At 41.0% G+C, this 5,478-nt stretch overlaps 1 pseudogene; it reads right to left on the bottom strand.

Moving 5' to 3' along the window:
- Nucleotides 1-230: 230 nt before the first annotated feature.
- On the bottom strand, nucleotides 231-2,555 carry LOC149243588 (pentatricopeptide repeat-containing protein At1g08070, chloroplastic pseudogene; annotated as a pseudogene).
- Between the last annotated feature and the right edge of the window lie 2,923 nt (nucleotides 2,556-5,478).

Below are 5,478 nucleotides of genomic sequence, written 5' to 3'. Positions count from 1 at the left end.
ATGGCAAATGGTGAAAAAAATTCAACCTCTTACCACCACTCATCAAGTTGGCAATATAGGCCGGTGAAATTGTGTTGCAACTTGTGAGTTCGACCAAAAGTGTCCACTCAACAAGCCAACCCCATGACTCAAGTTGATTTGCTGAAGCTTGTCGAGTTTCCAGAAGTCCTGTTTCACTCTTTGGTTTAGATTTACATCTCACAAGATAGTAGTGCCTATTGAATTTGGTATCACCAATAATCCTTGCAAGAACAAAACCCATCCCTGAAATAATGGAAGAGATTTGCATCCCGGACAATGATTTCCCGTCCAACAATCTTGGAGATGAACTTAATAGCAGTGTGGCAGTTACCACATACACTAAGGTTTTTCATGACTCGAATTGGTGTCCCAGAAGGCGTGTTAATAATTCCAAATGCTATAGCCAGCTTCTCACTGTGAAAGCCAATAGAGCTTTCTTTCTGTTGGTCTGACACATTGTGCAGGACAAAGTTTGTGTTGTCTACATACCCAGCTCTCTTCATTTTATCTGCCAGTTTCTCCAGTGCTGCATAACTTTTCTCCCACTGTGCATGTGATCTATCTTCAGCTATGAATTTATGCACTTTGTTGTTGACCACAATCCAGCTATATCCCGCCGTCTTCCTTACTCCCCTCTCTTCCATAAGTTTTGCTATGGTTGCAACATCATCCCAACTACCAGCAGCAGCATAGATGTTTGACAGCATTACATACGGTCCTGGATATTGTGGTTCAACCTCCATAAGGGTCTCTGCTACTTGTTTACCTAGCTCCATATTTCCATGAATCTTACAACCAGCAAGCAAAGATGCCCACATCATACCATCAGGCTCAATTGGTAAGTTATTAATAAACTCTTCTGCTTCTTCCAGGCACCCAGAACGAGCAAGAAGATCAACCATACAAGAAAAGTGTTCTGCACGAGGGGTAACACCATAATCTTCATTCATTGAGTTAAAGTAGCGACGGCCCTCATCCACTAAACCGGCATAGCGGCATGCTGAGAAAAGACCAACAAAAGTGATGTGATTAGGCTTTATGCCTGCACGCACCATATGTTCAAAGAGTCCAATGGCCTGGTCCGGAAGTCCATTGAGAGCACATCCTGAGATGATGGCATTCCAAGAAACCAAATTGCGTGCATGCATTCTATTGAATACATGACATGCATTCGCTATGTTCCCACATTTCGCATACATGTCAAGAAGGGCACTCCCTACGAGGACATCAACTTCAAATCCACTTCTGATAATATAGGCGTGGACATCCTCACCACATGCTAGGCATGCTAGGTCAGCACAAGAGCAGAGAACACTAGCATACGTTACCTCATCCGGCTTGATGCCTGCCAGCAGCATTTCCCTAAACAAATTCAAGGCCTCCTCACCATAACCATTATGAGCATATCCTGTTATCATTGTAGTCCATGAGACCTCGTCTCTCGCGGTCATTTTGTCAAACACCTGCCGTGCATCACATACATTCCCAAATCTCACACATGCACTTAGAAAACTGGCAAGCGTGACCTGATCTGGCACCAGGTTTTCACGTTCCATACGATGAAACAATGCCAAGGTTTCCTCTGCAAGCCCATTCCAAACATACCCTGCAATCATTGCATTCCACGACACCACATTTCGTTCCTTCATTTCGTCAAACACTTGACGTGCATCCTCCGTACTTCCACTTTTTGCATACATATTCAGAAGAGTATTTTGCAGATGTACATTCGCCTCATATCCAATCCTAAAAGCGCGACCATGCACCTGTTTTCCAAACTGCAGATCCATCAACGTTGCGCAAGCTGACAGAACACTTACAAACGTAAACTTATCAAACCTAACCCCTGCCCTCTGCATTTCCATAAACAACTTCACTGCCTCCTGAGCTCCTCCACTCCGTGCATACACCGCAATCATCGAATTCCATGACACCGCATCTCGATTCGGCATTTCTTCAAACAATTTGCGCGCCTCCTCCACCATTTCTTCCTTCAAATATCCTGCGATCATGATATTCCAAGAAAACACGTCTCTTTCTGACATTTTGTCAAACAAGTGACGTGCATCGTTCAGCTTACCGCATTTCGCATATAAATCCACAAAACGATTCATTATGTAGCGGTGAACCTTGACTCCACTTTCATTCATATGGCTTTGAACCCTTTTGCCTTCCATCAAATTCTTCTTATTTATGCACAATTGTAGAATACATCCATAAGCATCCTTGCCAACCCTCACGCCATGCTGCTTCATTTCATTAAGTAAGTCCACTGCTTCCTTCAATTGGCCACGTTTGCACAATCTGAAGACTGCATTGTCATTTGGCTTTCGTTCTTTACACTCCATGCTTGAATCCGTCCGCTTTTCTCGATGGGCTATGAGAGATATATCTCTCCGGACTTCCACGTGAATGTAAGTCCAGGGAGCGAACAGGCTCTGAGCGAGAAAAACAACAGGGTTTCTATGGGTTTGAATACCTAGTGCACTGAAAGGACCTGGGTGTCTGAGTTTGTTGTGGGTTGATAGCTTCATTATTCATGCTTTAGAAAATATACACACACTATATGCCAATGGGAAACATTTTTTATTGATGCGTTTGAACAATGTTAACGGAAACATCGTTACCTTGATTTTGTGTATGTCCGGCATCAGGAACCTCCTCTAGGACTACGGTGCTAATAAAAGTATTAGTCAAACCCAAACCCAATAATTGGCAGAGCAGAGTCATATTCTGTAGCTTCATTGCTCACATTGGCAGAGGAAAGGGATGATGACAGTTTGCATGGGATCCTCCAAATTGCTGGTTCTTTTCACTTTCCTAACATTGGCTTCCATGGAAAGGGAGGTAGTCAGAGATCCTTTGCAAGCATGCGATGCAGTCAAAGAATAAGTCATTTGGTATATTGAGAGTTGGAAAGTGAAGTATCGTACTCTGCATCACGTATGGAATTTGCCAGGCATTTTGCCTGTCATAGCTCATCAAATACATTTAAAATTTTCATGTCTCCGTTATGGTGTGTTTGAAAGGTGTCTAAAAAGTATTTTCGATGATTTAGTTTATTCAGGTAAACCTCTGGTTTCTATCTTAGATGGAACGATGAAAGTATTGTTTCAGATTTTCAACTTCAATCTACATAGAGGTTACAACATTGGGCATATTGACGAAAGTTCCACAGAGCAAAATTAAAATTATTAACCTGCGGTGACATGGTATCAAGAGCAAAATTAAATTGGCATGGTATCAAGTAGAGGTATATTGTTGAAAAGGTTTGGGAGGACAAAGAAAAGTATTTTGTTGCTTTGTTGATCAAAAAGGCATTTGACACAGTCTCTGGAGATAAGTTGTAGTATAGAATGGAAGAACTTGAAATTTCTTTGCATTATAGAGTCGTTGTCCATAGACTTCATGAAGAGGTAAAAGTCAAAATTAGAACCTCAACGGGTATTTCATAAAGCTTTAGAAGTGAAATTGGAATCAAGCAAGGTTGCCCTCTATCCCTTATTCTTTTTTGTTTATATATTGATAAATTGGAAGACTGGTTAAATCTGCAAGGTGGAGATGGTGTTCGGGTGGGGGAGTTTGTGCTAATGCTTCTTTTATATGCTGATGATCTTGTATTGAATTCTAAATCAGCCCATGGATTGCAGATGCACCTATATGCCCTTGAGCATTTTTGTAGAGCAGTGGGGATGTAAGTCAATACTAGCAAGACCAAAATAATGATTTTCTCTAATAAAATGAAACAGAGCCAACATACGTTCTTGTTTGAAGGCAACATTCTTGAAGAAGTAAATGAGCACAAGTATTGTTGGAAATATTGAGAGGGGGCTGAATCAGTGTTTATTTTCAATTGTTAAATTTACTAGTTAAGATTCTTCACAATTACACACAGAGAAGTAAATAATAAGGATTTTATTATAAATAATTGAGGACACCAATCCTCTTTTACAAAAAATTGTGTACAATGATAATTGTGGGCATCAACCCTTTTATCTTTCAGGCTCCAACCTGTTTCCAAGCACCAACTTGGACTTTCGTGAGGCTCTGACCTCTAGGGCTCCAACCCTATCTTTTTATGTTTTAGAGGCTCCAACCCCTAGGGCACCAACCCCTCAGATTTCTCAAGATAGATTATTCACAACTTTGTTCTGCTCTTCACATGTTTGTTTGCTTCAACAGAGTACAGCCAGATCCATCTCCTGATGCTGCAGTACCTTCCCTTACTGACGATCTGAGGCTTCCTTCACACCTTAATGTGCTAGTTCTTCCACCGAGCTCCTTCACAAAACTACTCTTATGGTTTGCACTTCTGCTGAGCTACAAAAGATTTGCTCCTTCGCACATTCATTGTAACTCTGAGTTACTCATTGATGCCCGCTTCACCTGGTCTGATCCTTTCGAACGTGCTTGTCCACAGAACAGGACTTTACCCAAACTAGACAAATGTCTCACAGGTCCGAGCTTTTACGATTTCATTTGTTTCAGATATCTAGTGATCAGCCTCTCCGTCTTTTATCCTCCTTTTTAAGTTCACGAGTTGTGAACTGTCTCTTCTTTTCTGTAATAATCCCCAAGACTCACTTGAAATGAAGTGTTTAACTTGTATATATATATGAGTTTCGCCAATAAACAAAAAGACACATTCATTGGAGGAGAGGTTGACTTGTGCATGAGGTGGCACATTAAAAATATATCGAAGGGGTATTTTGATGATATTCAACCATAGACTTGTTATTTACGGAAGCCACATAGTAACATAGCTAAAGCCACATTACATTGGATGACGGGTGGTCCCACCTGCCACATCATCACCTTAATCTCACAATCACAACCTCATGAATATCAGAGGTTTTTCAAGTTGTGCACATGTTCTTTCTTCCGATTCAACATCGTTGATGCCCCTACTTTTGACAGATGCGATATTCCAATAAGCTCTTTTTGATACTTCCAATCAGGTCCACATCAAGCCCTGACCATTGATGGATGCAACATTATATTAAACCTATTTTGATAAAACATCGGGTCCACAACCAAATCGCAATTAGAGGTTTTATGATGTCATTCCTTTGAAACTTGCGATACGGCGAATGCGATATTATATTAAGTCATATTATAATGGAGCAATTGGGTCCGCAATACATATTGCAATCGAAGGTATTGGCGTGACAAGGCTTCAAGACTTGAGATGCAACGAATGCGATATTGCATTAAGGCATGTTATAATGGAACAATCGGGTCCGCATCTCATATCGCAATCAGAGATTTTAATGTGACAAGGCTTCAAAACTTGCGATGCAGGCGAATGTGATATTACATTAGAGCCGTTATAATAAAATCAATCGGGTCTGCATATCGGAGGTCCCATTCAAATCGGAGATCAAAGATCGGGGGTTTCTGAGTGGTAACACATAATAAAGCGTTGATATGATTTCTCCAATGTGTTGATTTTGAGTA

The sequence above is a fragment of the Pinus tabuliformis genome, chromosome 8 (genome assembly GCF_031772625.1).
Source record: "Pinus tabuliformis cultivar Carrire ecotype Pingquan chromosome 8, CPIR1, whole genome shotgun sequence".
NCBI lineage: Eukaryota > Viridiplantae > Streptophyta > Pinopsida > Pinales > Pinaceae > Pinus > Pinus tabuliformis.
Note: the sequence above shows the minus strand (reverse complement) of the source record. Positions and strands in the feature narration are given on the sequence as shown.